The 15,981-nt window shown below is 41.4% G+C and overlaps 1 pseudogene; it reads right to left on the reverse strand.

Annotated features, from left to right (window-relative positions):
• Positions 1-2,780: 2,780 nt before the first annotated feature.
• On the reverse strand, positions 2,781-4,796 carry LOC143401922 (MAP/microtubule affinity-regulating kinase 3 pseudogene; annotated as a pseudogene).
• Between the last annotated feature and the right edge of the window lie 11,185 nt (positions 4,797-15,981).

Below are 15,981 nucleotides of genomic sequence, written 5' to 3' on the forward strand. Positions count from 1 at the left end.
AGAAGATGGAAGGTGAATTCAACAATGACTTCTGAAGCAGCATCTGGATTAGGGTTCTTGAAATGTTCTGTGACAGAGGCAATGGCTCTCTTGAGCACATTAAATGGAGAGTGTATCAGGAGAGATGGATTACCTCTGAACTGAAAGCCACTTATGGAGCACTGATCTGTTAGGAATTTGCATGTCTCAAGTGGGTCTTTCTTTTTCAGTGTTCCATGATTTTTGGGCATTCATAGTATGGGAAGCTTCCACTTCCAGTGGAGGTATTCTATTCCTCAGATTTTCCTTTCATAATGTAGAAGTTGGAAGATGGAAATGACAAGGCCTGTCTGAAGCAGTAACTGGATTAGGGTTCTTGAAATGATGTGTGACAGAGGCAATGGCTGTCTTGGAAACATTCAATGGAGAGCCTGTTAGGAGAGATGGATAACCTCTGAAGTGAAAGCCTTTAATGCATCAATGTAGTGTTGTTAAGGTCTGTAAACAAGTCAGATTGGCACCTGTTATTTTGCCAGAGAAATGTTAGAGTCTGTAAACAAGTCTGGATGGCGCCTGGCCAAATGCCAGAGGGAGTGGTTTGTGAAGTAACAAAAGCGAGCCATTAAGTGTGGAGATTCCTTATTGGTTGACTGCTGTATCTATTTTATGCTAATTAGATAAGCTGTGTAAAATGTATAAATATCGCTCAGATCCTACAATAAACGGCTCTCACTCCTGCTGCATCAAGGTACACAAGTCATTCGTCACCCCCCGCCCCCTGCTTATTTTGCTGAAGCCGGACTGCAGCATAGTGTTAGGAATTTTCAGGTCTTAAATGGCTCTTTATTTCTTAGGTTTCTGGTATCCCATGATTTTAGGGATTTCATAATAAAGTGCAGCTTCCACTCCCAGTTTGGTGTTCTTTTCCTTAGATTTTATTGTCATGATGTAGAAGATGGAAGGTGGAAATGACAATGACTTTCTGAATCAGCAACTGGATTAGGGTTCTTGAAATATTCTGTGACAGAGGCAATGGCTGTCTTGAGCACATGACATGGAGAGCATGTGAAGAGAGAGGGATTACCTCTGAAATGAAACCCATTAATGGAGCACTGAACTGTTAAGTATTTGCAGGTCTCAAGTGCGTGTTTCTTTCTATTTCGGGGTTCCATGAATTTAGGTATTTCATAGGAGAGGCAGTTTCCACCCCAGTCATGGTGTTCTTTTTTTCCAGATTTCACTGTCAGGATGTAGAAGATGGAAGATGGAAACCACTATGCTAGTATGAAGCAGCAATGGATTAGGGTTCTCGAATGGTGTGACAGAGGCAATGGCTATCTTGGAAATATTCCATGGAGAATCTGTTAGGAGAGATGGATTACCTCTGAAATGAAAGCTTTTAGTGCATCATTGTAGGGTTAGGAATTTGCAGGTCTTAAATGGCTCTTTATTTCTTACTTTTCTGGTGTCCCATGATTTTAGGGCATTCATAGTAAAGTGCAGCTTCCACTCCCACTCCTGAGGTTCCTCTCCTCAGATTTTACTGTCATGATGTAGAAGATGGAAGATGGAAACAACAATGACTGTCTGAAGCAGCAAGTGCATTAGAGTTCTTCACAGGTCTGTGACAGAGGCAATGGCTGTCTTGGGATCATTCAATGGAGAGCATGTAAGGAGAGAAGGAGTACCTCTGAAATGAAAGCCATTGATGGAGCTCTGTGCTGTTAGGAATTGGCATGTCTCAAATGCGACTTTCTCTCTTTTTTTCTATTTCGGTGTCTCATGACTTTAGGGCATTCATAGTAAAGGCCAGCTTCCACTCCCAGGTGTGGTGTTCTTCACCTCAGATTTTCAGGTCTGATGTACAAGATGGAAGATGGAAGATGGAAGATGGAAATGACAAAGCCTCTCTGAAGCAGTGGATTAGTGTTTTTGAAATGTTCTGTGATAAGCCAAAGGCTGTCTTGGGAACTCTCAGTGGGAAAGCGCCCCTTGAGACTTCCCAGTTGCTATGGGAACGATCTGTTGAAACAGAGGTTCTGTGACACTCATGGAGTCCTTCACTTCTTGACCATGAGGTTTGGATGCCAGGTGTGGGAGTTAGAAGTTTATCAAAGCAAGCTGGTCACCATAATCAGGTTGCCCCTATTTATGACCCTGTTTTGCTTGCTTTGCACAAACTTTCTCCCCAAACCCCTTTCATTGATCACACTGAGAAGGCTTGTGGTCATTGCACTCCACAGTGTGATAGCCTGTTTGGGTTCCATCTGCTGCCACCTGCAGGGTGGTTAATTGAGGAAACCAGATGAGAGGCCATGGGGGATGAGAAAAGTCAGAAATCCAAGGGGTGAAAGAGCTGGAACTGGGTGTCGATTACACTCTGGTAGAGTGCAACGGTCAGGAGCCAGCTCAACACGTTTGTTATTTAAGTTTCATACTTAAAAGGTGTTTTTGTGAGAAAATTTGTGCAAAGCCATCAAAACCAAGGTCATATGTATGACCAGTCCAATTATGAGTGGCAGCTTGTGCCCATAATGTTCCACCGCTGAGCCCTGCCACCTGAACCACAAGCTCAAGAACTGAATAGCTCCCTGGGTGGTACAGGTGGAACAGGTCTTCACCCAAGAAACTGGGCAGTCTTGACCAGCGCCTTGCATCGAGAATTCCCAGGAGTGGCATCACCTCCCGGGACAATTAAAGAACCCCCTAATTTAGTCACTGCTCCCAACAACTGCCTAGATGTTATTCTATATGTCCATCAGTGTTGAGGAAAACACTTCAAGTTGCTGTTAATTTATATCCTAATGACTGGCTTCCAGTTGGAGCTCACTGGCAATTTTTGAAGCCATGATTTTAAAAGCCTTCGATTTCCCTGATCGGGGCTTGATGCGGACCCCGTTCAAAGCCAGTCTGGGAAGTTTACATACCTCGATCTCCCACTGCAGCAGTTTCTCGGTGTACCCATCTCCATGGATGCAGAAGAGCAGAAAGGGCGTCTTGTGCATGTATTGGCAGTTGTTGGCATCTAGCACCTTTCGGATTTCCCTCATGATGTCACTGGGGTCCATGGCACTAGTGATTTTCATGCTCCAGGTGAAGTGCAGGGAGCGAGGTTTTGCTTGTTGGTTGTCCTTTCTCTGCTCAGCAGTGACATGATGACTTGAACATGATGACTTGTATCTCGGGGTCTTCCCAGACTCAGTTGGAGGCCTCCTTGTGATTTTCGATGTAAACTTCGGAAAAACACCAGTGGTGCCTCTTCTTTGAGTCTGGGGCAATGCTTCAGCTGGATGGACGCAGCTGGGTGAGGCAAGAGGACCTTCGTGTGTTGCAGTTTGGGATTCCCGGGGCTGGCGGTGGAACATTCGACGAAGGGCACTGGCTCTGGGGAAGCAGGTGCAGCCCCGGGTGGAGGTACTTGGGACACTGTGGGTTGAAGTCACTGGAGGGCTCTGGGCAGGGAAGGTGCTGTTGTTCTGCCCATTCCGGCTCACTGAACGTGTGTCTGCTTTCGTTGTTTTGCGGCAAATGTTCTTACTCCACAGTGTCTTCCCTCCAGATGGTGTGCTGCTCTTGTAGGCAGCAGGCATTTTCTTGAATTCAGGAGTCTCCAGCTCCTTGGGACTGGTGGTGATCCCAGGTAGGGGCCTGGCTGGAGAAATTCCCTTTCCTCCCACAGCACTGCCGCCGGATTTCTGGGAGGCCATTTGATGTTCTCTGAGGTGACTCTGGGCAGTGCTGGTCGGATATGGCCCAGTTCCAGCATGGTCCAGGGACCGTGTCTGCTTCTGAGTGGAAACGCTTCGCTGCACTTTGCGGTGAGGAGGCCAGCTGGTGCTCTTTCTGAGGACCCTGCTTGGCTGCAGCTCAGCCAACGAGATGTTTCTGTGGGAGATGGCCACCTCTGGACCAACCAAGGGTTGGAGGACATCAAGGCCTCTGTTGATCCACCTGTCTCCCATAATTTCGGCCAGGGTGCTTCTCTTAGTCGGATTGAGCACCAGGAAGCGTTTCAGCAGATTTTCACACTCTGTTGACATGTACAGAGGGATTCGGTATCTACCTCGTAGCACTCTGTCTCTAAGTTCTCTCACATTGGCCCCCACAAAAGGAAGCGACCCGGTGACTAGGGTGTACAGAACCACGCCAAGACTCCACACATCGACTTCGGGCCCCTCGTACTCTATGCGCTGGAAGAGCTCTGGAGCTGCGTAGGGCGGACTGCCGCAAAACGTGTTGAGTTTACACCCAAGTGTAAACTGGTTGCTGAGTCCAAAATCGGCTAGCTTGATGTTCATCTCTGCGTCTAATAACAGATTGTCCGCCTTCAGGTCTCGGTGGGCGACCTGCTTTTGGTGACAATATTGGACTGCAGACACAATCTGCCGGAACATAGATCTTGCCTCCTCTTCCTGCAGTCTTCCTTTGTTGGCCAGATGGTCCAAAACTCCCCCTCCACTGGCGTACTCCAGGACCAAACAGAGTGCTTTTTCGCAGTCCAGAGCTTCATAGAGCTTCAGGATGTGTGGGTGGTCTAACATCTTGAGGATTCTCACCTCTCTGTACATCATTTGGAGGACCTGTGGCTTCAGATGTCTCTTATCGATGATCTTGATTGCCACTTCTTGACCTGTGAGGACGTGACGGGCCAGCATGACTTTGGCGAAGGTCCCCTTGCCCAGGGTTTTCAGTAGTCTATACTCTCCAATGCGAGGCTGTTCACCTGCAGAGGAAGCTGTGGATTTGGGGCGCTGTGCTCCAGAGTGCCCGGTCTGGGAGGTGTCTTCTGCCCGTCTAGCTCCATGCGAGGGGTGCATGGTTTGACCCAAGTTGATGATCGATGGGTCTCGGTGTCACTGGAAAGTTTAGGATTGGTGAGGGCTAGGCAAGGACGGGGGCGGGGGGGGGGGGACAAGGAGAGAGTTGGAGATGGGTTGGGGAAAAAAATAGCCACAACTGCCTTTTACCAACAAATATCGTGCCCAGTTCAACAACTCGCTCTGGGAACATCGAAGGCCAAAAGGCAAATGAGGAGTGGTTCTAGGTCCACTCATTTCTAGGATTCTCATTCTATTGTCTCCTAGGCAGTCAATGCAGTCATAAAGGTACTGACTGCATAAAGAGTGGTCATATGCACCCTAAGTGGATCAAGGACCCAGGCGCTTACTCTGTCTAAGGAACTTGACAGTTTGGGGGTCAAGACCTGATGAAAAAGAAAACTAATTTTTTTTCCAGAAATATTCAGCTGGACATAAACACACTTGACAATTCAATTTGGATGGTGAAGTTGATTGGTGGAAGCACTGGTCCACTTCACCTTTTGAATATAACCCTGGCTGCTTCTTTTAAAAGGGAGATGTTTTTCTTTTCCCCTTCTCCCTGTCTCCCTCCCTAACCTGGGGGCAGGGAACAAGATTACCTTGAGTGATCTGTTCTCCACAGGAAGGAGAAGTCACCAGAAGAACTAGGAAGTGATGATCTCCCAGATAAACTAGCTAATCATAACACACCATCAGCATGCACCTGGGAACCCCTGGTCAGGGCACACCTGGAGTGGAGCCTTTGAATAGTGTCCTTAAAAACCCTCTGTTTTCCCTGATGGGCAGAATCAAATCTTCTGGCACAGGAGTCCCCTGTGTTTCCCCTTTGCTGGCAAAGCAATAAACCTCCTTTTGCCTCGATCTCAAAACTTTCTCCTCATTATTGCATGGCCATCAGGGACAAGGCCCAAGGTTTTTGGTAACAGGTCAGGGACCCAGGCTCTATGTATTGCTCATTTGCTTTTTTTCCCTAGTGTCTTTCAAAAGTCTTCAAACCTCCTTTATTCAATCATTGTAGGGGCCACAATATGCAAATACTAGTTTCACCTCTCTTCTTTGTAAAAAGTTGTCTTGCATTTCTGCCAAATACCTGTATCTTTCAAGGAGATTATTAACTTACTTCCGGTATTGAACATGCAAGCTTTTTAATAACAGTAAAGCGACAAAATAAAATGCATCACACATGTGGCCACTTAAGACTTACAAGTCATTCTCAAAATAAACCCGGATGCAATTTCAAGTGCAGCCGAACTCCATCTGCTGAAATTTTATATCTTAGCCTATGGTATGATTTTTGGAAATTAAGTCATTTTTTGAACAAATACAAAATATTCAAAAATGGGCCCGGCATATGGTTTGTACTCATCAAATACTTGTGGTATAGGTTATCTGATAAGCAGAGTTTCTTATTATTATTAATGTAGTTAATGGACTAGATCAAACTTTTTTTTTTTTTTTTTTTTGCATTTCACACTTTGCCTCTTCCGGATGCAAACTTTAACTCCAATTTGCCTAGTAAGATGCATTTAGACCACAGAGATGTCCTCACTTCAGAAAATAATATAGACATTAATACTATTGCCTTTTTCTCTCAATTCAAAATTTTCTTATCCAAAGCTAAAAATATTCTTGGTATTTGTTCACATTTTACTCCGTTTTGTACATTCAAGAAGTTTTCATTGTGTAACCTAAATGCTGCTCTGCATATTTGTCTAGAGAGCTAGAAAAATGTACACCCTTTGAACACAATGTATGTGATCATAATGATAATTATAGGACTGCAATGACTTTTAAATAAGCAATGTATAGTACTGGTAAGAATATTTGATGATATTTGAGTAGTTCTTATTTGTTAATGAAAACTAGGCATAGCTTTGGGTGTGTGTGTAGGGGGGATTCTTCTGTAGCCACTCCATTTACCCTGGAAGTATTTAATGAATTTGTGGAAATTTAAATTGCTGTAACATGTGAGTACCTCAAAATATATAGCAGTTAAGTTTTCAATAACCACAACCTCATTTTAATATTGGGCGTCAAAGATAAGATGTTTACTTCCTTGGAGATTAGAACTATGGTAATCAGAGCCTGGGAAGGGAGTAGAAGAAGAAGGGTTGATGAGAAGTACAGGGGTGCAGTTGGATGAGAGGAGTATCTTCTAATGTTCTATAGCATAGTGAAATAACTATGTTTGACAGCAATTAAATATTACAAATAACTAATAGAAGATTTCGAATATTCTAAGCATAGAAACAGATAAATATCTGAGGTAATATGCCAATTAAATTGATATAATCATGATATATTTTTACACACATCTTGAAATATCACCTGTGTCTCATAAGTATGTACAATTAGTTGTGTCAATTAAACATCAGAATATATACTTTTAAAAAAAGATTTATTATTTCTTCTTTTAATTACATGATTTGTGAGAATCCCTAATTTTTTTTCCTAGTACTGTGGGTGAACCCAGGGGCATTTGGCCAATGAGCTATATTTCCAGATTTTTTTTTTTTTTAGCTTTTATTTTCAGACAGGACCTTCTTCCTAGGCTGGCCTTGAACTTGAGATCCTCCTGCTTCAACCTCAATTGCTGGGATTACAGGTATAGGCCTCCACATCTGGCAAGAATCCTTATTCTTATTGTGAGGAGCTGGCTCTACCTTTACCTGTAGTTCCTATCTCTGTGTGGGGTAAACACTAGTCAGTACCTAGGAAGGCTATTGTCCTGGCAGTGAGGTAAGGACTCCAAAGAATGTGAGAAGGAAGAAAATGGAGAGGAGTAACTGGCTGCTTCCTTTCTCTTCAGGTGAGGAATAAAGCAGAGTGACCTTGGTTATAAAGTAGAAGAATGTACTCATAAAACTTCTGAAGAACTTCACCTCTGCAGTGAGCAAGCAGCCTATCCCATATATTCCCCTGCTTGTACATGCTGTGCAGCCCTGTATTGTATCCTGGCTTGCCACCACCAAGGAGCACGTGAGTCATAAAATATCCAACCCCTATCTGTTGAATCCTCAAAGTTCCTTCTTTGGGACTGGAAAACACCTGCAGCCCAGGGGGTTGAACACTGTATTTCTGAATGTGTACTTTTTTTTTGATTGTTGTTTCTCTTAAATAAGTATACTTAATAAATATTTGCATGGAAAAATTAACAAGGGAAATAATTTACAAGCATTTTTGGGCATTACCATACCTTCAGAACTCTGTTCCAAACATGTGTTATATCAACTTATAATAAGAAGTTAAATTATTTGCTAACCTATAAGCATAATTCTTTATGATTGATACACCTAATACAAACAAACAAAAAATAAATAAATTCCCCAGGGAAATCTTTGCCAGTAGGAGAGAAATGTTACAACTTCTCAATCTAGATCACACGCAAAAGCTGAGATATAGATTTCAATGTCACATATAAATCTAAAATCCTTTGACATGATATATGACTTAAATATGCATTTTAGCTTCACCTTTCAGTATCCCTTAGGCTGGCAGGTAGACAATTATTGCAGGGGTGGAGCAATTCAGAATAAAGTACAATCCAGGTTTTGTAGCCACAGGTAGTGTGCTTATGAAAGTTTACCCTTGTAACAACAGAGAAGCAAACAAAATTTAGGGAAGTTATACATTGGAATTATGTATTTCCATTGTGTCTTTAGAATAAAGAAACTCTCAGGACTTGGGATGCATGTAGCTGGCCGGTAAAATGCTTGCCTACCCAGGAAAAGGCTCAGTGTTCAATTCTCAGTACTAAGAATAAAAACAAATTAGAATAAAGAAATTTTCAAACTTTGCTCATTTGTATTATTAATGAAATGTCCTCTGATAAAATGATGCTTTGTTTTCAACCATAGAACTCTTTTAAGTACTAAGAGGAGTAGGACTCAGTTGAGCAATAAGGACCAAAGTGATAGCAGAGACGTTATTGTGATCCTTAATTCCAGTTTATCTTTTCCACTCTACTTGTCAGGGAGTGAAAAGGAGTCTGTCTAGTACACATTATTTGTGAAGATAGAAACTAACTTATAGAAGTATAAAAGAAAACGAATTCCACTTTAAGGACAGTCATGCTCATATTTTCACAGGAGAAGAAACATGGAGGTAGCATAATTAATAATGACTTAAATGGATCATTGGTTTAATTCTTTTTAATGCAGAAGCTTATAAGATAGACCCATGTCATCAGTACAAGAAAACAATTTACAGGAAAAGCATATGTTTTACAGTGAACATTTGTAGATTGCATACTGGAATAATTTGTATATTGCAAACAAGAAAGAGTTAAAAGGTAAAAAACTACTAAATACATGTTTGTTTTTATTCCAACCACAGAAGAGATTGCTGAGCAATCTGTCATAAAACTTTACTTTTAGTTTCCAAACTTTTCCTTAAGCAAGAAGAGATGGCACTGTTTGGAAATGGGAAAAGTAAAACTGAAAACATCTCAAAATAAAATTCTCTGTAGAGACTGCCTTTTTCCTGGGTAGAGTCGTACTACAGGCATCCTGCCAGGGAGATAGACTCCTTGCCACCTTAGCATACTAGCATGAGCATATATAAATCAATCCTTCTATCACACAGATGAAAGCTGAGCAAGCTTACAGGCGACGAAGAAAGGTGTGCAATTATCCAGCCTCACCTCATCTCACTAGTCTAAGAGAAGAGCACTTATTTCTTTCTAAATGAAGCACAAATCCCATTGTAGTAGTTTTGTTTGGCTAACAGGGTCATGTGACTCAGTGTCCATGAGTTTCCAGAGGGCTGTATTGATACCCTTTTCCCTGGAATCCATGCAGTACAGCAAGGCCATTTTCCCAGAAGTAATAGTACCACTAACTCTAGACTGGAGAAGGGATGATGGTCATATGCAATCGAAGCAATGTCCTCCTCCAGTGACAACACCGCAGGAGCACTGTTGGAAAGAAACAGAAATACACAAGGTCTGATTTGCTTCTGCCATGTACTTGCATATTTTAGATATCTAAAAATTTTAGTGGATATTAACAATGTACAGAAAAACAGAATAATCTCCAAGTCAGGCTTATTTGAGGTTATCTCTCTGTCTCTGTCTCTGTCTCTCTCTCTGTCTCTCTCTCTGTCTCTCTCTCTCTCTCTCTCACACACACACACACACACACACACACATGCACGCGCGTGCGCACACACACACACACACACACACACACACACAATCTTTCAGAATGCTCAATGAAGAAAACCAGCCTTCCTCAGCCTTAGGTTTGACAGAGGTTTCAAAGGCACACACTGGACAATTATTGCAATGCATGAGCCTTGGGTCCATTTATAATATATGGGAATTGTCCTAGAGATTCTGAGTATGATGCACATGTTGATAAGCTAGCCAACTATACATCAAATAGGCCATATTGGAGATATAACCAAAAGGAATGGGGTCCTTAGGGAGCTTTATATTCTATCTGTCTTCTCTAAGCCTTACCCAGGCTCTAAGGTAAAAGATCTTAAAATATTTTGTAGCAAAGTATTCCATTAATTTTTTCCCCAAATGAAGTCTTTACTCAGCTGTTCAACATATACAGCAAATAAAAGTAAAACTACTTAGGTTGAGTGTGAGTTTGGGAAGGAGCTTGCCCAGGCCAGGCTTCTTCCTGTCACTAGACCTGAGGCTGGTGTGTGTAGCTGGGGCTTCAAGAGAAAGCAGTTGGACATCCATTATTCTTGTGGTCAGTCAGAGTTGATCTAACCAATGAAGGAGCAGGACTCATAGATGTTAAAAGTCTTATTGTGCTGATTTCTATGCCAAATTTTACTCTGACAATATGATTTTCAGAGTGATTTTTAAATGTGGGAAATTCAATCAAAATTCCCTCAAACAGTAATGATTTTCTCTTAGAAAACAAGTAGAACAAATCTTAAAGAACAAAGAATAAAGTATAGAAACGAAAATGTTTGCTTTTAACAACGGATACAGTACCATGGAAGAATTGGATAAGCAAAACTTAGACAAAAAATCCAAACCTTTCAGTAGAACCCAGCTCTCCCAGTGATATATAAACATTCCAGTGACCATGGAGATTTTGAAATCACTGCAGAGGGAATACAAATACAGTTTGTAGAGGTTAATTAGGGCATTAGAGGACAATATTTGCATTTGGAAAGATTTTTTTAATAACTGGATTGTAGAAACCTTTCAAATAGATTTCTGAGAGAAAACAAATGAGTTTTTGGATTTAAATTTAAATAGTTGAAACAAGTTTATCCTAATGTAACATGCCTTAGAATAACTATGAATATCATCATATATACTGCCCAAAATACAAGAAACAATATTTTTTCTCCAATTGAGGCAACTGGAGAATTAAAGCATATAGAAAAGAGTTTTTTTAGTTGTGTGGAAATTCTTGAAAGTGATAGATGAAGACTGGTAGCTTCAAAAGGGTTAGACAAAGCTGATGTCATAAAGTCTACTTCCAAATGCTCAATGGCAGTAAATGTACTTCTCTCCAAACCCTAAGAGCAGCTCAAAGATGTTATGTATTTCATCATTCCTTTTAAAAAATGATACTTATATCACCCTATGAGATAGTCATCTGCTCTACTGCAATTACGCTGAGAGAATCAAGGAATCTATGACAAAGGACTTGTCATTCATCCACTTAGCAAACAGATACAAGGCAATGTCACTATCTGTAACAGGTATTGAGGATAAGCAGCAAATAAGATATAATCTCTGTGAGAAATGCACAGTTCAAGGTAAAATAGATATAGAGATCACGTCAGCATGATGTAGGTATTCTGAGAAGTAACTACAACATTATCTTTGGAAAGATATTTAAGAGGATGTTCAGGAAGGCTGTGTCATCTATAGGGAACCTAGATATACAAGTTGGCCAGGAGAGGAGAGGGATGAAAGGATGTTCCAGTGAGAGGGGACACAATACGCAAAAACCTAAGGGCCAAACACAAAGGTCATGTTACAGGCTCAGGAATCATTCAGTGTCACTGAAGTAAGAGTTAGAGAAGGGGTGTTATGATACTGTGCTGATGACATAAACAGAATCTAGACAATGAAAGGCCACAAAAAGCATGTCAGGGATTTGAGGCATTATCATGTACATACCTAGTGAGACGGCAATAAGGCTTTCAAGCAAAAACTGATTTTTGCTGGATCTGAATATAAAACATTGTTCGGACTGGAAGTGGAGAAGGGTGGGAAGGTGAGCAGGACTGTATGCAAGGAGAACAGTGAAGAGGGAACAGTTCTTCAGTAAGAGAATTCAAAATTTCATTGGGACCAAACAGAGGTAGCAGAAGTGAGGACAGAGAAAACTGCCCCAATCCAACTGGTCTTTATGAGGCCCAGCAGATAAGACTTTGCAGCAGGAAGGACAGAGACCAAAAGAAGGAAAGTAGGAAGCCTTCTGGGTTTTTGGTCTTGGAATTGGGTGTCCTTAAATGGGGAATACAGGCTGGATTCTCCTTGATGAATTTAGTTTTTAACATGTGGAACTTAGGGTTTCTGTGATTCCCCAAGAGAAATTCTTGTGTTTTCTCTGTTATTTTCTTTACTTTTTAGGTACTAGGGATTAAACTCAGGAGCATTCTACCACTGAGCTACATCACCAACCTTTTTCATTTTCTGAGTCAGGGTCTCTTTAAATTCCTGAGGCTGGCCTCAAACTTCTGATCCTCCTGCTTCAGTCTCCTGAGTAGCTGTTATTATAGTTGTGCACCACACACCTCTTGGAACTTTTGTTTTTATCATGATCCTACTTTGTTCAATGTAACTGCATTAGATGAAATAGGACAAAGTGAAGGAAAGATTATATACTGAAGGCAAATATTGATGAGGAAAAGGGGGGTAATTGGAAAACAAACCACTGAGCCAGTGAAATAAAATGAAATGCCAGGTACAGAGGCTCACACCTCTAATCCCAGCCACTTGGGAGACCAAGACAGAAGGATCACAAGTTCAAAGCTAACCTTCACAACTTAGTGAGACCCTGTCTGAAAAATAAAAAGTAAAAGGACTGAGGAAATAGTCCGGTGGAAAATCACACCTGGGATCAATCTCCAGTACCAAAAGGGAAAGAAAAGAAAGGGTAAAAAAGACACTACTCAGTGAAATGGAATTACAAAATCATAGTATCATAAGTATTGTGAGTAGTTTTCCTCATTTACAAGATTAAAGAAGCAAGCAACACCTGAATTGCATGTTGACTATATAAATTCATGTAGGCAGAGGATGAACATCTGTGTGTACACAAAGAAGTCAGTGGAAACATGAGGCTCTTTTTTCTTTTGTTTTGTTTTGTTTTGTTTTGTTAGAGAGAGTGGGAGAGATAGAGAGAGAGAGAGAGAGAGAGAGAGAGAGAGAGAGAGAGAGAACTTTTTAATATTTATTTTTTAGTTCTCGGCGGAGAATGTGGTATGTGGTGCTGAGGATGGAACCTGGGGCACATGCATGCCAGGTGAGCACGCTACCGCTTGAGCCACATCCCCAGCCCAGAAACATGAGTTTAATAGAAAATAATGTCAGACCACCTACCTGACATGAGTAGCCAATAAGATTGGCTGTCTTGACTTGATTGACCTGATTGGCCTCAGTGTCAGTGTTCAGATCTTAGGGACATATGTACATCTCATATTGAATATTCTGAGGTTTCTTGACAGGAGATTTTTAGTGACGAAATGTTCCGGTTCTGAAAGACTATCGTTATTATGCATGAAACTTTGTTGGTCTATTTTTTTAACATCATGACATACGCAGAATGGAAATATTCTTAAGATTTAATGGATTTCCTTTTCCATGTAATATATACTAGATAATTGTCCAATCTTGACAATGTAAAAAATAAAATACAAATAACAGAATTTGTTGAAAGAACTCAGAAGAGTCAAAAGTACTAATATCTGTATGTTATAAAGCATAGCATTAAAAAATGAGTGTTTTTGATTGATGGAACAAAAAATAAAATCATGAGTACTATTTAATGCTCAAATATAAGAACTTAGGAACAAAATGATAGAAATCTTGTATGCTATGTCACCTAAAGTTTAAAATATAGCTACCAAATCATCACAGTGCTTGGCTGCGGTCATGACAATGGTATGAATGTGTGTGAACAGAGATTGTGTCAATCAAAAGAACATACCTTTAAAATGCACTATTGTGTTCCTAGAAGTCAAAGGAGACCAGTACACTTGTGAAAGGATCACTCAAAATACATTGAATGAGAAACTTTGCTGAAGGTCACATGCACTCCATGTGTTATGGATTGGGGTTCTTGATATGTTCTGTTACAGAGGCAATGGCTGTCTTGGAAACATTAAATGAAAAACATGTTAGGAGAGATCGATTACCTCTGAACTGAAAACCATTTATGGAGCACAGAACAGTTAGGAATTTGCATGACTCAAACAGGTCTTTCTTTCTTTTTCGGGTCCCATGACTGTAGGGCATTTATAGTACAGGCCAGCTTCTATTCCCAGGCGAGGTGTTATTTACCTCGGATTTCACTCTCATGTTGTAGAAGATGGGGAAGAAGGAAAGGACAATGCCTGTCTGAAATAGAAACCAGATTAGGGTCCTTGAAATGTTCTGTTACAGAGGCAATGGCTGTCTTGGGAATAGTAAATGGAGAGAATATTAAGAGAGAAGGATTACCTCAGAACTGAAAGCCATTTTTGCAGCAATGAACTGTTGGGAATTGTATGTCTTACAAGGGTCCTTCACTCTTTCTCAGGGTCCCATGACTTCAGGGCATTCACAGTACAGGCCAGTTTCCACTCCCAGGCTTGGTGTTCTTTTCCTCAGATTGCACTGTCATGATGTAGAAGATGGAAGATGGAAACACGACAATGCCTGTCTGAAGGAGCAAGTGGATTAGGGTTCTGGAAATGTTCTGTGACAGAGGCAATGCTATCTTGGGAACAGTAAATGGAGAGCATGTTAAGAGATTACCTCAGAAGTGATAGCCAATTACAGAGCACTGAAGTGTTAGGAATTGGCAGGTCTCAAGCAGGTCTTTCTTTTCTTCTCTGATTTAGGTCTTTCATAGTAAAGGCCGACATCCACTCCCAGGCATGGTGTTCTTTTCCTGAGATTTCAGTGTCATGATATAGGAGATGGAAGAAGGAAACGACAATGCCTGTGTGGAACAGCAACTGGATTAGGGTTCTGAGAAGTTCTGTGACAGTCATTGGTTGTCTTGGAAACATTAGATGAAGATCATGTTAGTAGAGATGTATGACCTCAGAAGTGACAGCCAATGAAGGTGCACTGAACTCTTAGGAATTGGCAGGTCTCCAATGGGTCTTTCTTTCTTCTGGGGGTTCCATGACTTCAGGGCATTCAGAGTACAGGCCAGAATGCAGTCCCAGGTTTGGAGTATTTCCCCCCAAAATTTTACTGTCATGCTGTAGAAGATGGAAGATGGAAATGACAATGACTGTTTGAAGCAGCAGCTGGGTTAGTGTTCTTAAAAACTTCTGTGACAGAGGCAATGGCTATCTTGGGAACATGAAATGGAGAGCATGTTAGAAGAGACATATTACCTCTAAACTGAAAGGCATTGATGGAGCACTGAACTGTTAGGTATTTTCAGGTCTCCAATGGGTCATACTTTCTTTTTCAGGATCCCATGACTTTTAGGTAAAGGCCAGCTTCCACTCCCAGGCATGGTGTTCTTTCCTCAGGTTTTCAGGTCATGATGTAGAAGATGGAAGGTGGAAACAACAATGACTTCTGAAGCAGCAACTGGATGAGGGTTCTTGAAATGTTCTGTGACAGAGGCAATGGCTGTCTTGGGCACATCCCATGGAGAACATGTGAAGAGAGATGGATTACCTCTGAACTGAAAGCCATTGATGGAGCACTGTAGTGTTAGGAATTTGCAGGTCTCAAATGGGTCTTTCTTTTTCGTTGTCCCAAGACTTTAGGGCATTCATAGTACAGGCCAGCTTCCACTCCCAGGCGTGGTGTTCCTTTTCTCAGATTTTACTGTCATGAGGTAGAAGATGGAAGATGGAAATGACAATGCCTATCTGAAGCAGCAATTGCATTAGGGTTCTTGAAATGTTCAGTGACAAAGGCAGTGGCTGTCTTGGGCACATTGAAGGGAGAGCAAGTTAGGAAGGATGGATTACCTCTGAAGTTAAAGCCATTGATGGAGCACTGAACTGTTAGAAAATTACATGT

This window comes from Callospermophilus lateralis, chromosome 6, assembly GCF_048772815.1.
Source record: "Callospermophilus lateralis isolate mCalLat2 chromosome 6, mCalLat2.hap1, whole genome shotgun sequence".
Lineage (NCBI taxonomy): Eukaryota > Metazoa > Chordata > Mammalia > Rodentia > Sciuridae > Callospermophilus > Callospermophilus lateralis.